Genomic DNA, 19,549 nt, shown 5'->3' with positions numbered 1-19,549 from the left:
AGTTTCCAAAGGAATTTTTTTAAAAAGATTTTGTTTATTTGAGAGAGAGAGAGAGAGAGAGAGAGCATGAGTGTGGGAGAGAGAGGCAAAGGGAGAGGTGATAAGCAGACTCCCCCTGAGCAGGGAGCCAGATGAGGGGTTCGATCCCAGGACCCCGAGATCATGACCTGAGCTGAAGGCAGACGCTTAACCGACTGAGCCATGCAAGCACCCTCCAAAAGAATTTTTATATGTTAAAGAAGATTTACTGGATCCTGGAGATAAAGCTAATGTGCCTTTGACTCTAGCAAAGTATTCACATTGAGGAAGTTGAGTTCCTGGAGGAAGGTCACCCTGCCTGTCTCAAGTACTTGTCCATGGGCTACAAAGGAAATGTAATTTTTTCCCTACATTTCTCTTGTCTTTGTTCTCCAAATCAAATAATATTCAGTTGTATCAATGCACAACAACTTGTTATCCATTCATCTATTGAGGGACATTTGTGTCCATCTATTGATGGACATTTGTGATGTCCAATGGACATCACAAAGGTGCTATAGACATCATGTGCAAGTTTTTCTACAGATATATTTTTGTCCTAAATTTTCATTTTAGAAATGAAAATTTTAGTTTTTTAGCTTTGGTTTTACATTTAGGTCTGTGCTCCAATTTCTCCTAGATAAATATGTAGGAGTGAGATGGGTGGTCTATCTATTAGGAGTATATTTCACATTTTAACAAAAACCTCAAGAGTTTTCCAAAATGGTTGTACCTTTTTTATATTCCTGTCAACCGTATATGAACGTTCTAATTGCAGCACAAACTTTGTCAACACTTAGTATGGTCAGATTTTTCTTCTTCTTTTTTTTAAGAATTGTGTTTTATTCTACTAGGTGCATTTTGATCCCTTATTGTGATTTTAATTTTCACTCCCTTAATGGCTAATGATATTGAGGACCTTTTTAATGTGCTAATTTGCCATCATTTTTGGTGAAATAGCTGTTCAAATCCTCCCTCCTGCCCCCCCCCAACTATTTTTTATTGGTTTGTTTTCTCAATGGAATTTTGAAGGCTCTGGGCACCTGGGTGGCTCAGTTGTTGGACGTCTGCCTTCGGCTCAGGTCATGATCCCAGCGTCCTGGGATCGAGTCCCGCATTGGGCTCCCTGCTCAGCAGGGAGCCTGCTTCTCCCTCTGCCTGCCTTTCTGCCTATTAGTGCTTCTATCTCTCTGTCAAATAAATAAATAAAAAATCTTAAAAAAAAAAAGGAATTGTGAAGCCTCTTTATATGTACTGGGTTCAAGTCCTTTATCAAGTAAATGATTGTGCAAATATTTACTCCCAATTCTGGCTTGTCTTTTCATAACCCTTGGAAGCGAAAAGTTTCTTAATTTGGAAAAGTCCAATTTACCAAATTTTCCTTTTATTGGTTTTCTTTAGATGTTGATCTAAGAAGTCTTTGGCAAACCCAAAGTTGTGAAGACTTTCTCCTAAATTTTCCTTTAGAAATTTCAATTTTAGTTTTACATTTAGGTCTGTGATCCAATTTAAGTTAATTTTTATATACATTGTGACATTTGGATTAAAGTTACATTTTTAGTGGATGTCTAACTGTTCAGGTATCTTTTGCTGAAAAGACTAGCCTTTCTCCATTGAATTGTGTATGAACCTTTGTCAAAAATGAAGTGACCGTATACATTCTGGTCTGTTTTTATACTCTTTTTCTAACCCACTGATATGTTTGTCTAGCTCTTGGCCTATCCCACACTGTCTTAGTGACAAAAATAATTCCTAAGTTGTTCTGGCTTTTCTGGCTCTTTTGTATTTCCATAAGAATTTTAGAGGGGTGCCTGAGTGTCTCAGTTGGTTAGGCATCAGACTTGGGGTTTTGGCTCAGGTCATGATCACAGGGTCTTGGGATTGAGTCCTGCCTTGAGCTCCATGCTCAGTGGGGAATGTGCTTGAGGATTCTTTCCCTCTGCCCCTCCCTCTGCTCTCTCTCCCTTCTTCTCTCTCTAAAATAAATAAATAAATCTTTCAAAAAAAGAATTTTAGAGACAACTTGTCAACTGCTTTAAAAATTCCTGGTTTCATGACATGATACGCTATGAGAAAACCCAAAATACTCTACCAAAACTTGCTAGAACTGATACAGGAATTCAGCAAAGTCCCTGGATATAAAATCAATGCACAAAAGTCAGTTGCATTTTTATACATTAACAATGAGACAGCAGAAGGAGAAATCAAGGAATCGATCCCATTTACAATTGCACCAAAAACCATAAGATACCTAGAAATAAACCTAACCAAAGAGGTAAAAGATCTATACCCTGAAAACTATAGAACACTTATGAAAGGAATTGAGGAAGACACAAAAAAATGGAAAAACACATGGAAAGACAGTCTCTTCAACCAATGGTGTTGGGAAAATTGGACAGCCACATGCAGAAGAATGAAACTGGACCACTTTCTTACACCATACACAAAAATAAACTCAAAATGGATAAAAAACCTAAATGTGAAACAGGAATCATCAAAATCCTAGAGGAAAACACAGGCAGCAACCTCTTCGACATCGGCCATAGCAGCTTCTTTTAAGACATGTCTCCAAAGGCAAGGGAAACAAAAGTGAATATGAACTTTTGGTACTTCATCAAGATAAAAAGCTTCTGTACAGCAAAGGAAGCAATCAACAAAACTAACAGGCAACCTACAGAATGGGAGAAGATAATCACAAATGACATATCAGATAAAGGGCTAGTATCCAAAATCTATGAAGAACTTATCAAACTCAATACCCAAAAAACAAAACATCCATTCAAGAAATGGGCAGAAAGCATGAACAGACATTTCTTTAAAGAAGACATGCAAATGGCCAGCAGACACATGAAAACATGCTCAAATCACTCGGCATCGGGGAAATACAAATGAAAACCACAATGAGATACCACCTCATACCGGTCAGAATGGCTAAAATGAACAACTCAGGAAACAACAAATGTTGGCAAGGATGCAGAGAAAGGGGAACCCTCTTAACACTATTGGTGGGAATGCAGCCACTCTGGAAAACATTATGGGGGTTTCACAGAAAGTTAAAAATAGAACTACCCTATGACCCAACAATTGTACTTCTAGGTATTTATCCAAAGGATACAAAAAAATTCAAAGAGGCACCTGTACCCCAACGTTTATAGCAGCACTGTAACCAAAACATGGACAGAGATTTCCATTGACAGATGAATAGATAAAGAAGAGGTGGTATATATATACCACCTACAATTCATAGATAGATATATCACAATGCAATATTACTCAGCCATCAAAAAGAATGAAATCTTCCCATTTGCAGTGACATGACTGGAACTAGAGGGTATCATGCTAAGCAAAATAAGTCAACCGGAGAAAGACAAATACCATATTATTTTACTCATATGTGGAAATTCAGAAACAAAACAGGTGAACCTAGGGGAATGGAAGGAAAAATAAAATAAGATAAAAACAGAGTGGGAAGCAAACCATAAGAAACTCTTAAGTATAGGAAACAAACTGAGGGTTGCTGGAGGGGAGGTAAGTGGGGTAATTGGGTGATGGGCATTAAGGAGGGCACTTGAGGTAATGAGCACTGGGTGTTATATGCAACTGATGAATCACTAAATTCTACCTCTGAAACTAACTTTATTGTGATTATGATTACACCGTATCTATAGATCAATTTGAGACTTGTTATTAATAATATTGATCCTTCTGACTCATGGACAGGGTATATTTCTTCATTTATTTATGTATTCCTTAATTTCTTTCAGGAATGATTTATAGCTTTCCGTTGAGAGATCTTTTGTCAGATCTAACCCAAAGTATTTCATATTTTGGTTGTCATTTTAAAAGTTACTACCCTTTAATTTCTATCTCCTATTGTGTATTGCTAGTATATAGAAATAAAATCCGTCTTCATATTGATCTTTTATCCTGAAACCTTGTTGAACCAGTAGGTTTGTGTATATTGTTTTTTTATTTCAGTCTGACCATCTATATATATATTTCAATTTATTTTGTTCCTCTGAGTCTCACGTATGTTTTGAATTTTGTATATATACATATGTACACATATATATTTCTTGTTAAGATACATATATATGTATTTATGTATATATGTATGTGTATACTTAATCCGTTTTAGTTTCTCTCTTGATTTTTTTTTACAATATTGTACTGTATAACGTCTCTACCCTATTTTAAGTTATTTTCTTATTTCTTGCTCTGCACCTCCCAGAATAGATCTGCCTTAATATTCCTGGCATGCTCAGTTATTAACTGAGAACGACCCTTGAGAAGTGTTGCCTCTGTGCAAATGCATCAACAGATTTCTGAGGACAGAGCTGGGGCCTTCATTACCCTTGCAGTCAGAGATTTGAGAGGTGCATTCATTTGTTCTACAGAGCCAACCTCACCCCTCTATCATAGTCTAAGAAATATCTTTAGGAAAAAAGGTAGAGTGATGCAGGGTTACAGACTGAAAGTTCATGTTCCCTTTACATACGCATGTTGAGACCCCAACTCCCAATGTGACTGTATTTGGAAATATTTGGAGGTGATTAAGGTTAAACTAGGTCATAAGGGTGGAGCCTTGATTCAAGATAAGGTCCTTATAAGAAGAGACACGAGAGATCTCTCTCTTTCTGATATGTGAGGACACGGCGAGAAGGCATCTGCAAACCAGCAAGAGAGTCCTCATCAGGAATCACATCAGTGGGCACCTTGATCTGGGACTTCTAGCCTCCAGAACTGTGAGAGAGCAAATTATTGGTGGCTAAACTACCAAGTCTTTGGTATTTGTTATGGAAGCTTGAGCAGACTAAGACACAGAGTTTACCTCATTGGTTTCTTTTCTCTTGGGGATCCTGTCATTCCTGTCTCGTGTCTTCTGCCTGGTAATGATATTTTTCATATAGTCTGTCCAGTTTTCTGGCTTCCTGTGTGTGTGCCAAAAGGGTATGCCCAATCCTAGTAATTTCACTGCAGCCGTAAGTGGAAGTCGTTTAGTGAAGTATCTGCTTCTTCTGTTGGGTTGGGCAATATCCATAGCAGCAGGAGGACTTGGGCCACTACTTCCAGTTTTAGAATTCGTTACCTCTCCCTCTGGCCCACAGCAATCACTTTCCTTAAAGATTGTCCACCTACAGAAAGCCCGAAGATAGTTCTTGGCACATCTCCTTCCTGTCCCTCTTCATACATCATCCCCACATTTCTGTTTATAGCTTCTGTGGAATGCTTCCTATAGTGCATACTCTAACACAGTATATCTGCAGGGAGTCATGAAAACAGACTTAGGCTAAATATTTTGAGAAATCTATATTACAGTTCCTTCCTGGTTGTTCAAAATGCAAGTTAGCTTATCTCCAGCTAGGAAAACTCTATTCCTCCGACTTACCATTTTTCTTCGTTATTGATGATGAATTTTTTCAACTTCTGTGGAATCCTTATTTTGCAGAATGGTATTTCTGTGGAAAAATTTAGAGGTGACATAGTTATTTTAACATCTCCAACATCTTATATTCAGCTATATTCAGCACATATTAGTTCTTTCACTGATGTCACTGTGAACTTTTATAACTTCAATATTTCACCTAAATTATGAAAATATTATTGGGAGGATCAAGTGAAATGATGCATTACTAAAGTGCCTGACTCATCAGCAGACACTTAACAAGTTAGTACCCCGTATTCCACCTTTATTGGTCAAATATAAGACATTTAAAACAAAGTATAAAATACATTATCCAAACATCATGTGCTTTTGTATGTGTCATTTAGAAAAACCCGTGGCTCTAACCAAGGAGAGCCATTCTTTCTGTTGTTGTTGATGGTGTGTTCAGTATTTGGCAGCATGTCTCTATCGTGTAACAAATAAACATTTTAATAAATATTTGTCTTAAGATCAGATATCATAGTTCATTGTCTTTGGTATTTATTGCTCTGTTCATGTGTGGTAAGTTTTGAAAGAAGGGTTATTATAGAAACAAAAATATATTTTTGTTTTATATTTCTTTTACATAAAGAAATTTTAACTGATCTCTGTGGAATTTGAACAAGTGTTGGAGCTAAATATAACCTAATACAGGAGACTCATTAGAGTCACAGAGTAAAGTTTACTGCCAAAAAACCCCGTGCGACATGAGTGTGCTTTAGCAGAACACCGAGGAGAAGACTTGTGGTGTAGAGTGATGACAATACCATAAATCTGGGGTGAGGGACCAATCCTGATTCTATGGAACCAAACACACTCTGCCTCTCCTCTACTAGTAGTTCTAGAAGAGATCTAAAATATTTTACTTTCTCCCCTTTCTGTTTTATTATTATTTATTATTTATTATTTATTATTTTATTATTCAACATCTTGTGAGACCCATGGGACAGGAATTAGGCTTTATTTTTGTTTGTTTTCCTAGGATATAACACAGCGCTTGACAAGGAAACAATATTTAGTAAACGGTGTTAATTTAAACATTTGTCCATGCCCTGTCACATTAAGACTAGTATGATTTGGCATTAAAGCTCTGTCTCAGTTTTGCATTTGCTTTGTTCCAACTAGAAAACTAAGATCCAGATAATAATAAAAAATAATTTTACTCTACAAATCCATTGCAAGTTGAGAACAGCAACTATTGAACAATATATTTTATATAGTTGATAGTAACTCTTTGTTGAATTGTGACATGAAAATTTTAGGGGAGCTTGTACTCTATGTTAATATATTCATTCCAGTATTGAAAGATATTAAAGAAACAATCATTTTAAATAAATCTTATAATTAAGGAATTATTTTATACATGTAAAGTTTTATATTTAAATTTTATTTTTCTATTAAGCATTCTTCCAATTTTAAGAGATAAATTACCTTTACTTATATTTAGAAACCTACATTGATTTTTTAATTCTTTTTCAGACCTTGCAAATTCATTTCTGCAAATTATTATTAAAATTTTCATAGCACTTTATTTATTTTTCTTTAGACACAAAATATAAGCTTTTAGAATAAGAACAAAAATCAAAGCACATGATATATATAAAAAGCTGATGTTTAACAAACATTACATAATCCAGAAAAATAATATATTTCCATTACTGTAATGCCTGACACATTCACTTAATTTTCTCATACATTTTTTGGCTTAATAGTTTTTAATCACTCTTTGATCATATTAAAATTTGTAGTCATTGACTATAAGGAGAATAGAAATAAAATTCAACTTTTCTCTAGTGTAATTGATTAAAAAATTTTCCTTCATAATTTACTCTTAATGTCATAAGGTATTAATTTTAGGTTTGTCATCAAATTTGGGAAAACCTCTATCAAATTTCTTGCATAAGCTATAAGACTTCTTGTCATAGCACTTTATTTTAAATATGCTTTTGTTTTCCTTTTCCCTATCAGGGCACACAATAATCTTAAGCAAAAAATCAGTATCGTCTCCAATATTAGGAGGTGAACGGAGGTGAAAATAATTTTTAAATGACTTGTATTTTTTTCATAATGAGTCAGATACACCTGGACTCTATCCCAAACCTAAGTCCTGATCCAAAGTTCCTCACTCCTGGAAATGAAGGCTCTAGCTCCTAGCCAGATGTCTTTAGATGAGCTTTTCAAATATGCAAGTTAATTGGTTTTTTTCCCATTGCATGCATCTTCCCTCTAAATACAACTTTTTCTTTTGGTTAAAATTTTCAAAAGGATTTTAGGCTGACGGATTTGGGAATGATTGTGTGTGCTTAGCATTGTTGATGTCTATGGTAATAAAGGAGGTTCTGTTCATAAAGAAGTTAAGTTATGATACTATCTTCATGGGTAAATATGCTGTCTTGAAAGTCACTATTGCATACTCTGAAAGCTGAGGCTTATTTGTCTATTCAAAATTTTCTAATTTTGATTGTTGCAAGTTGATTTGCACTTAATGCGGTTTCATGGGTCTTATGAAATATGACACTTAAAATCATCTAGCACCTGAAATATTTTCATTGAAGATTGTTTGTTGTTATCGATTATACATTAATTCTGGCGGCAACATTTTTGTAGAAACAGTGGGAAACTGTATAGATAATATATATGTAGTATAGAAATTGCTTAACTCTGTCGCCCACCTTCACTTAACTGACATGCTGGATTGATACTCCCTCTTCTCTCAGTAAAATAAAATTATGACTGCACAGAGCATCTCATTTAAAAAATGCTTTTGTTAAAAATCTCACTATCAGGGTGGGACACCTGGGTGGCTCAGTCAGTTAAGCATCCAACTCTTGATTTCGGCTCAGGTCATGATCTCAGAGTTGTCTATACCTGCGTGCATACACATATTTAAATAAATTTGGGTTATAATAATGCATGTGTTTATAAATCCATCAATGGAACTGTCTTGTACATCAAAGACCTAGTTGTGGATCTATTCAACATAAATGCAAGGTGATGAGTGTACATGTTAATTTTAGGATATCTCCAACAGCTATAATGTGATAAGAAGATGTATGTGCTTCTATCTGTGACAAATTCACATTCGCTGTTGTTGCTACTGTGCTTTGTTGACTGATTTACTACTGACAGAAATGATAAATTTTGGTTGCAGGTCAGTGAAAATAACCCATCCATATTCACGAACCTACTGACACCTAGTTCTTGGACCTTAGGTTAAGAATGTTGTAGTAAATCAAATTAGAATAGGTGAGGTTGGGAATATGGTATGTTTAGAACCTCCTAAACTAAACATCACAGCTGTTTCCTTTGAGAATGTTCAAGGTAGGCATTTGGGATTTTCAACAATTAGTAAATGTAACAACCACCCAAAAGGTGCTAAAATACATCGCTTTCCTTGGAAAAAAATTGACTAATGATTTAACACTCTTATCTGAATATAAGCATAAAAATTCATGAATAATCATAAACAACCTATCGACAGGAAAATTCAATAGTAGTTATTTGAGGCATTGTCTAGAAAACTTAGTAGAATGTGTGATTCTCATAGAAATTTGGCTTTTTTCTCACCTCTTATGAAATAAAGATGTTTTGAAGAGTTGTGACCTCCAATCAAATATATTTTACAAATTTCCAGATAAAATGGGATCAATTTCATTCTCAATTACAACCCAGAATACAGGCTAATTCAATTGTACTGAGCTTACTCCTTTAAGTATCTTGCGGGTGGCATGACTTCTAAAATATATTCAAATCATTGCCATATAAAGGGAGATTAAAATAAAACCTTTATTTGTTTTTGTGGTTAACTGTTAAAAGTTACTTTGAGGGAAATCAGTGTAGTGAGAGTGGCCTTTTAATAATTCTAAGTGCTTAACAGAAGGTAAAATTATATTTTATTTTTAATTTGAATTACATGCTTTCTAACAGAAAATAAACTATGCTATATTTAATGCTATAATTAGGAACTAAATTATTATCTTTTCTTAGTGATTTTGATGCAAGACTCCTTGCCACAGAAAGAAGAAAGTGCCTCAGTTAAAATCTGCTAAGATATTCTTCCTTTAACACTGCTTTTGGGTACCCGTTTTGCAAATTATCACTATTTATGTACACAAAATAAGTGCTTTTCTTTACCCATGTAGAAACATAAAAAAAGCAGCCATTTCCTGTTAGAAGATGCGATAGTGGTAGAACAGTTAATTATGTCAATGTTCAGTGACTTGAGTTCCACAATTTTCAAGTTTCTTACTGCAAATATTAGGTAGATAAGGTATTAATATTGAATATAAATAATAGAATCTGTTAAAAATCATATTTATCTGTCTCCAGTCTGCCTATGCTTTCCTGAAATTGTTAAGCAAAGGTGCAATATTTAATGGGACTACCTTATAAATCAAACCAAATATTACGGGAAAAAGAAAAGAGAAATGCTAGGCAGAATACAAAAATGCCTCTAACATTTCAGATGTGAAGCCTTTAAAGAAAGACCTTCACTAAGGTCTCTGAACATCCACTGCATGTCCAGCCATGAGTTAGAAAAGGACAGTTTTTACCTTCAGGAAACATACAGCCCCGCTGAGAAAGTAAAATGTCAGCATGGCCACAGTTTCACTTCTGGGCAGTCCTTACTAAATGCAAGACCAACACTGAGAAATGGGGACATGATATGAGGAATCAGAAAAAATATCCGGTGTAAAAGAAGATATCAAATAATATGCATAGAATATACGAAATAAGAAATCACCTATGACTCCACAGTTTCGTGGCCTAGATTCTGGAGCTTGGGCCAGTGCCCTATTTTCAGAGCTAACCAAGATCCCAGACCTGTCACGTTCATTCATTCATCCAATTGTTCTTTTATTCAGGCCATCAAATATATAATGTATTTGTGCTGAGATGGAGGGGTCAAAAGACAAAGTCTGTGTCCTGATAAAGAGGGGATGGAAAATATGACAAAATAAGTCATAGAAAATATGTGATCTAGAAGCCGCGGCGGCTGTTCTCCGGGGAGCAGGCGTGTGGCCCTTTCCCCGCCTTCTTTTCCTTCCGCTGCCAGTGAGTGATTCAGGCCGTGCGCTTCCCACTGCCGCCCGCTCTGCCTGCCATCGGAACTGGGAAAGCCGAACGAGTTGTGGCCGTCGAGCAGCTGGCGCTCCCCTTCCTCCTCTCCTTCTCCTCTTCTCTCCTTCCCTCTCCTTCCCTGGCCGCCGCCCGGAGGCCTGGAGACCGCCGAGCCCCCCAGCCCACGCCGCGGCCGACAGGAGCTTCTTGTTTGGCAGCCGCTCCTCTAAAACGTTTAAACCAAAGAAGAACATCCCAGACGGTTCTCACCAGTATGAACTCCTAAAGCATGCAGAAGCCACACTTGGTAGTGGCAATCTCCGGATGGCTGTCATGCTTCCCGAGGGGGAAGATCTAAATGAATGGGTTGCAGTGAACACTGTGGATTTCTTCAATCAGATTAATATGCTTTATGGAACAATCACAGATTTCTGTACAGAGGAAAGTTGTCCAGTGATGTCAGCTGGCCCAAAACATGAGTATCATTGGGCAGATGGAACAAACATAAAGAAGCCTATTAAGTGCTCTGCGCCAAAGTATATTGATTACCTGATGACTTGGGTTCAGGACCAGTTGGATGATGAGACATTATTTCCATCAAAAATTGGTGTCCCATTCCCGAAGAATTTCATGTCTGTGGCAAAAACTATATACTCAAACGCCTCTTTAGGGTTTATGCTCACATTTATTACCAGCATTTCGACCCTGTGATCCAACTTCAGGAGGAAGCGCATCTCAAGACGTCTTTCAAGCACTTTATTTTTTTTTGTCCAGGAATGCAACCTTATTGATAGAAGAGAACTTGCACCACTCCAAGAACTGATTGAAAAACTCACCTCAAAGGACTAATAAAAGGATGAAGAGCTGTGCAAGTTGTTCCTCAAATGAAGTGTGTGGAGTGTAAAAAAAAAATATGTGATCTATAAAATGAGACAATTTGTATGCTCAGATTTATTTCTTTTTTTTTTTTAAAGATTTTACTTATTTATTTGAGAGAGAGAGAGAGAGAGAGCATGACAGGAGGGAGGGTCAGAGGGAGAAGCAGACTCCCTGCTGAGCAGGGAGCCTGATGCAGGACTCGATCCTGGGACTCCAGGATCATGACCCGAGCCGCAGGCAGCTGCTTAACCAACTGAGCCACCCAGGCGCCCTGCTCAGATTTATTTCTAAGGGGCAAGTTTCAACCTCATAGAGGGAAGCAAATATTAATTTAGTTTTCAGATTCTTGGGTATTAAGGCCACATGAAAAAGATTTTATGTAAGTGAATAGAGCAGGAAGTATCACATTATTTGTATTCTGAATTATGATTTTCCATGTGATAAGAAGGTCTCACTGCAAGGTTGCTGAAAAGCCATAACACTAACTGTATAGCTATTTAAAACAAACAAACAAACAAACAAACAACCTTCCTTCATACTAAGAGGTCCTTTACAAATATCATGGTGAAAAAGAAAAAGGGAATGTGAAGAAACATGGGACATGAATTGATCTGATAACCACAATGGTGTTACAGCTGATGGTTTCCCTCATGGAAAGGGATAAACTATCATTTCAGTTGGCGCCAACTTCCCCCAACAGCTCCTGGAGATGGGCATAAGAGCTTTCTTGATTAAAATATGTTAATCTTCCTATTACTCTCTGAGGAGTGAATTTGAACAGAGTTCCTAACTTTGGGTTTTGAAAGTAGAGAAACTTAAAGTTATGGAAATTAATTGCCTCTTTCCTAGGTTGTCCAACCTGATTCCAGTAGACTTATTTATCTTGCCAGAATGGATACTACAATATACATTTTCCTTTCAATATTTAGACTCTTCCTTTTCCTAAACCAGCATCCCTGAAGTATGTGTATCATTAACCAAGGCCTTTTCCAGATTCCAAGAATGATTGCTCCATTCTTCCAGTCACCCCAGAATAAAAACCAAGTTACTATTGTCCCTCTGATCACCATATTTAATCCATTGCCTACTCATGCAGAGTTTATACCTGCAATATTTATATAATTATACCGATTATTTTACTGTTTATTACTTTGTATGGCAATAATCTCTATATTATGCTTCATCTTTTGTAAGAGAACAAGATAAGTAGAGAAAAATACTCAAGAATATAAGCATTGAAAGAAAGATTTTTGGGTAAGAAACACCAAAGTCAACGCTAGAACTTGCTGATTAAGAGGCAGACATGCACATCAGAAGTCAAGTGACAGAATGAGACTCAAATATTGGCTCTTCCATTTACTGGTTTTGTGAGTTTTAAAGATTCAACTTCTTTGATCCTCAATATTCTCATCATTATACTGAACAATGATGAAAATAATGCCTACTTCAGAGAGCTGTTGGACGAGTGAAGGAGAAAATGTATGTTGATAGCTCAGCACTCTTCCTGACATTTAGTAAGAACTTACAAATACTAACTATTGTTTTTTTTTTATTGTAACTGTTGTTGTTATACACAAATAACAGTGTTGAGCTGAAGCCTGCTTACACAAGTACTTCCCAACCATTACTTCAGTGACCTCATATTGGTAGCTTGAAATTGGAAGTGGTAAGGATATTTACACCATAGAAATTGGCAAGTAATAAGAACCGGTTTTGTTTTTGTTTTCCTAGAGAACCTACTGCTAAACATTTACTAGCAAACCACTGGTGTTGAGTTTGTCGATGTTGTGTTTTGATATAGTTATCCTACATAGGTCAGAGATAAAACAATGGACAAGTGAGTGAACAGGATGAGTTCATACCTAGTATAAGTTACCCAGGAAATGAAGTAGGTCCTCAAACAGTAAGCTAGACCTGAAAGCTAATGCTTAGATAGCTAAGTGGTTAGATCCTTCCTTTGACTTGGATTATGTTCAGATGTGTAATTTTGATGATTACCAGAAATCTAGTAAGTTTCAGTAGCCTGTGAGCTAGGTCTTCTTCTGTGGATCACAAGCTGCCATATTTTATATGCCACTTTATCCAGATTTTACACTCTGTATCAACTTGCAGACTAGTCTTCAGTAAATTATTTCTTGATTGTTCCAGTTCTGTCTCTGCCATGCTGGGGGTCTGTGGAGAAGGAAACTCAGGTGTGTACTCCTGGGTCAGAGAACAGAGGGGCAGAAGTGGTATCGATTGACCACTGTAGCTACAGGAGTGGTAATCACAGAGTCCCCAAAGGGAGAGTGAACGTTGGGGAGTCATCCTTCTGACTCTTTAAACAAGAAGATTCTCTGTCAAATACCAAGTTCTGTTTTGTGCTTTAATTTTTACTAAGTATTTTTTTTCTTATACTAGCAACACTTTAATTCAGGCTGTTACTTAAGCTCTCATCTTGTTTGTGTTGTTATAATCTCTCCCTATATATTATATATATATATATTTATTCTAATATTTTTTTGTTCTAATTCTTCCTATGCCAACTTATAAAAGAGAGAATGAAAGAGAGAAAGAAACTTCCTATTAATTTGTATTGCCTAAAATATTTTATACAAACAAACTCATTGGTCTGATATTCAGGATTTTTTCCCAGTGTGGTTTTAATCTGCCTTTTCAGATTTATCTCCCATTTGTTCTCCTATATACCATGCAAAGAAGCCAAACCATAAAGTTATTTTATTTTGGTACATGATTTGGACTTGCTAAAAAACCAAAATTCAACTGAGTAAAATGTAAAGATCTCATTGGTTTTATTCCACAATTCATGAATCAGGCAGTGTCCAATCTGGCAGACAAAAAGGAGCTCTGAGGAGCTGTGTAAAATGAAAGACTTTCATAGGCAGAAGGGAGTGGGAACAAGGAGGTTACAGGAAGCTAAAACGTGGATTGGTTATTGCAGGATTACTTTCCTTTAGGGAATGGCAGAGGTTTATCAGACAGATTACCTAACACTAGTGCCAATGAGGTAGTTCCTGACTGGTTTAAGATTCCATTTCTGAGAGAGCCAAAACTGTAATTAAGTTAAGTTTCAGTTTAGTGATATGGAACTTAGCATAAGTGACTCCATTTTGGGCCTCTTGCCATGTTGTTACAGACTTCTGTGCTCCATGTGGTTCGTATAAGGCTATTTCTTCTACTAACATACCCTTCTCTACTATCTCTGCTTGTCACAAAATTTAAAATTTGTACCACACGCTTTATGTTCCAGTAGTACCTTTCATCATTTTTTATAATGAATAATTCTCTATTTAAGGTTCAAAGACGCTTAACAATTTGTAAATATTTGGCAATTGTTACATTTGGTTTTGTATTATAATTCTTGGGGAATGATTACATTTGGACAGAGGGACAGGAGACAAGATGGAAGAAATCAGCACAATTCCCTTTCAGACTAGAGACCTGTCAAGGAAAGGAATGCAATTGATTCCAGACCTTGTGGATAGCTGGATGGCTAGACACAGAGCTCAGAGTATGTGGAATGCTCAGATGAGATTCAGGCAGGGGTCAGTACCAGCTAGCTTCTTTCTTTCTTTTCTTTTCTTTTCTTTTCTTTTCTTTTCTTTTCTTTCTTTTCTTTTCTTTTCTTTTCTTTTCTTTTCTTTTCTTTTCTTTTCTTTTCTTTTCTTTTCTTTTCTTTTCTTTCTTTCTTTCTTTCTTTCTTTCTTTCTTTCTTTCTTTCTTTCTTTCTTTCTTTTCTTTCTTTCTTCTTTCTCTTTCTTTTAGAGAGATAGAGAGCATGTGCATGCATGTGTGAGTGGGGGGCAGAGGGGCAGAGGAAAAGAGAGACTCTTAAGCAGGCTCCATGCTCACCATGGAGCCCAATGCAGGGTTTGATCTTACAACCCTGAGATCATAATGACCTGGGCGGAAATCAAGAGTTGGATGCTTAACTAACTGAGCCACCCAGGCCCCCTGGTACCAGCATTTCTAAATGAGTGTGGAGTAGGGCAGGTAGCCTGTGACATTGAGGATCCAAGATAAGACAACCCTTAAGAAGCTAATTATCATCAGAAAAATAATCAGGATGCAGCTTTTCCCATAAAAGAGGATAGAAGAACCAGGCCAAATATCTGGGTGGAAATCAAAGTACAGCCCATATAATTTCTGTGTTTGGGCAAGCGTGACATCAGAGAAAGAGGACTAGGTGAGCTTTGACCAATGTGAGCATCCAAGGTGTACCTGCCTTCAATTCTTAGCAAAACCTTAGCAGTGTTCCCTGAGCTCAGATTTGAGAGGTTAACTCAAGAAACACCAGAATAAAGGGAGAAAACAGAAGGTGAATTGGGTCTGAAGCTTTAATGTACACACTGCCTCTGTCAAGATTAGCTCAAGAACAGGAAAAACCTGAGCCAACTGATGTGTATGCTGGAGGCATCTAGGCTGCAGACCCTCAGGTTGTAAGACTTTGATGCCTAATATTTATTTAGCTGTGTTTTGAACCTATAGAGAGTAACAAGTTACCTCATTAATATGTCCGTTGCTTAACATGCCTAAGACCTTGCATATAGAAGCTTCTCAAAAATATAAGGATTAGTCAGGGGTACCTGGGTGGCACAGTTGGTTAAGTGCCCAACTCTTAGTTTTAGCTCAGGTCATGGTATCACGGTCAAGAGATCAGCCCCACATTGGGCTCCATGCTCAGCACAGAGTCTGCTTGAGATTCTCTCTCCCTCTCCCTCTGCCCCTCCTGCTTGTCCTTGCTCTCTTTCAAATAAATAAATTAATCTTTAAAAAAAAAGGATTAGTCATCGGATAAGGCATTCTGACAACACATCTTCGTTATACAGTGAAGTTCAAGACCTGAGTCCTGTGCCTCTATTGCCTCATCTCTAAAATGTGGACAATACTTTTTATATTGTAGGGTTATTGTGAGATAATGTATATAACAAAATAAAAACACCTATTAATATCATCATCATAATCCCTTTTTTTAAAATTCTTATGCTTTTAAGTGTTAGTCCAATTACAGTAGAGATGAGATGTCCCTATTGTATTTTCTGTTCCATGGATTGAGGATAAGATTGCTATTAATTATTCATAACAAATTTACACTTCAATCAAAATTGTGGTTATTTCTTTGAGTTGCTTATAATACACAACCTACGTAGATTACAAAAGATTTCAGCCTTTATGCTTGTTTTTACTAGACGCTCATATTCAGTGTTAAAACAGTACATCTACATTAAATGTGACATTTTTTTCAATTAAAGAAGGAAAAGTATAACATTTAAAGGTCATGTTGTTTGTATCCTTAATAAATACAGTAAAATAAAATGCCAATCTGAATATTTCATTAAGTAGGTAAGTTTGCTAGGCTGTCATTCTCAGAATTTAATTTAGAAGAAAACATCCACATTTTTCTTGGATGTTATCTCTTATAAAATTACTAATACCGACTGCAGTGAGTCAATTTAATACAGAAAACTAGTTAAAAAGCATAGCACTGTCATTCGTGAAGGCTCGCAGCAGCTCTGTGACGAGAAAATACATTGAAAAATAAATCTCTTTTGTGTGGGCTAGAGTCAATGGCTACCAGAGTCTGGGGTTTATCCAAATCTTTTGGATGATTGTTCATTTGTAAGAGAATTGGTAAATTCTGAAATTTATATCTGAAGAATATTCCTAAAGGTCTTTAATTTATCCATATGCTCTGAGTTGGACAGAACTACCAGTATATTCCCAAATGTGAATAATCAGTTACAAATATACTTATATAAAAATACATTCTTGTTAATAATATTATTTAGTTTTCAGAGTTCAACGAAGATTTCCAGACCAGTCTTTGCAGCTGGTTCCTGTATTGTCACTATCTTTGGGGCAATCCACTCGTAATTCGCTCCCAGGTTTTGCCTCAGAAGCAAACATTTCTTCAGCCCACTGGAAGTTATATGTTGCAAAGTCTCGTCAAAGTCTGGGAGAGTAATTGTATCTCTCAAGAGTAATTGAATGTGATGCTATTAATTAAATTACTGAAAACAATTATAATAGTAATAAAACATATTGAGGTATATGATCATAATGGTAATGAATTTGAATGCTTATGTAGAACAGGCTTTGTGTTAAATGCTTTTTGTGCATTATCTCCTTTATTTGAATTCTTACAGTATTTCTTGGGGAGTAATATTATTATTAATTTATTTAACAAATATTCATTGCATCCCGAAATACCTCATTGGTATCTGGAGGTGAAAAAATATGCAAATTCTCAGTAATTCTGTAACATCATATAATATCTAGTCTATAATTTTTCATTCTCCCAAATATTTTCCCCCACCCCTCAAATCAGGAGCAAATTAAGATTCTTGCATTGTCTTTTTCAATCTAAAAAAATCTGCTTCTTTTTTTTTCACTTTTCACATTAATGTCCTATACTGAAGATAGTGGGAATTTAAAATTCATATTCAATCATGATACCAGCTCACATCCTAGGCCAGAGCCAACTTCTAGTTTTTGATCATTAGGTAGAGTTGTTTTCTGTTCTCTTCTTTACAGACGGTTCTGCTATCCTTGGCTCCAAGATTTATTGAGAAAGTGAACTTCTATGTTATTTTGATAATGGGTCTAACTCTGAAGTCTCATCTCCTGTATTTGTGACAACATTCAGATTGCAGCTCCAAATGCTTAAATCCAGTGCTGATAACCACATGAAACTTTTGGCTTAATCTGATCACCAACATTCGGGTGCCCTCTTCCTTGATGAAGCTTTTGTGACTTTCCGTTTTTTTCTGGGATTTACCCAAATAAATTTTAAAATTTAAATATTTTATCCAATATTTTATTGTGCTTGTAGTGGGAAAAAATGCTTGATTCATCAGCATAGTCTGCTATTTTTTATGCAGAATTCTGTTTTCTGTTTTATTAAACATTAGATTTATGAATAACAAGTAGATACTCTTTGGTTAAACAATATTAAGTGCAACGAGAACTTCATGGATTAAGATATGTGAAAAGAATGAAAAAATAATTAGGGAACAAAAGCATCAAATAAATACTTAGATGTTTTTAGTCAACAACAATAGAAATTATGGAAATGATTTTTTATTTAGGTTTTTGATGCTTTGAGTCCTATTTACATCAAGAAATTTAACCTAGATTGGGATTTAGCATTTGAAGTTTCAGTATTTGTTTGTATACATATTTACATATGCATTTGCACATGCACGTTAAATTCTTTCCATCCTAATTTTTGTGAATTCTAAATACTTTTTTTACTTCATTGAGATTTCATCCAAAATTTGGCATACTTCCACTTGATTAAGAAGTTGCTGTAAAGAACTTGTCCTGGATTCTGCATTTTTTATATGAGCATTCTATAATTGCTATGTCTAAATTAAATTTTTTTAGAAGAAAGTAACAATCTTAGCAAAGATTTATTGGTAATAGAGACACATTTGCACATCCTCTTTGGATCACTTCCTCATATCAATACAGGTGAGGTTAGCTGTGTCACATGGATTATTTTCATAATTTTATATGTCTCCTAGCACACTACATTCTGTTAAAAGAGGACTTAGCAAATGTTCTAAATTATTTTTCTTTTAAATATACTACCTTCTACATAAATATGTGCTGGGAATGGAAATGATATTCTAAGATCAAGAAAATAGGCAGGGCGCCTGGGTGGCTCAGTTGGTTAAGCAACTGCCTTCGGCTCAGGTCATGATCCTGGAGTCCCGGGATCGAGTCCCACATTGGGCTCCTTGCTCAGCAGGGAGTCTGCTTCTCCCTCTGACCATCTTCCCTCTCATGCTCTCTATCTCTCATTCTCTCTCTCTCAAATAAATAAATAAAATCTTAAAAAAAAAGAAAATAGACAATGTACTTAACAGACATGTGAAAAATAGATCAGATCCCAAACACGAATCCATAAAAATATAATTTTATTGCAATAACCCCAAAGAGTAATTTTGGGAAAGAACACCACAAGGTGCATATGAAAGATTATTTCCTCTCAGGGTTTCGACAAGGTAAAAATAAAATAAAAAGTGGAGTAGCTCAGGTAAACAGTACATAAACTAATCTGTGAAAACAATAAAAAACTTCAAGTACAGGATACTTAATATGTCATAGGGAAAATAAAACAAACAAAAAGAACAGAGGTGATATGAGCAAAAGTTATCCAAG

The 19,549-nt window shown here is 35.9% G+C and overlaps 1 pseudogene; it reads left to right on the top strand.

The window, feature by feature from the left end:
- Nucleotides 1–11,353, top strand: part of LOC114210257 (MOB kinase activator 1B-like) — a 121,002-nt pseudogene extending 109,649 nt beyond the window's left edge.
- Nucleotides 11,354–19,549: the final 8,196 nt, after the last annotated feature.

The sequence above is a fragment of the Eumetopias jubatus genome, unplaced genomic scaffold (genome assembly GCF_037043125.1).
Source record: "Eumetopias jubatus isolate StellerSeaLion01/CBP00866 unplaced genomic scaffold, mEumJub1_p1.0 scaffold_17, whole genome shotgun sequence".
Lineage (NCBI taxonomy): Eukaryota > Metazoa > Chordata > Mammalia > Carnivora > Otariidae > Eumetopias > Eumetopias jubatus.
The sequence above is the reverse complement of the archived record's forward strand: the minus strand, read 5'-3'. Positions and strand labels throughout refer to the sequence as shown.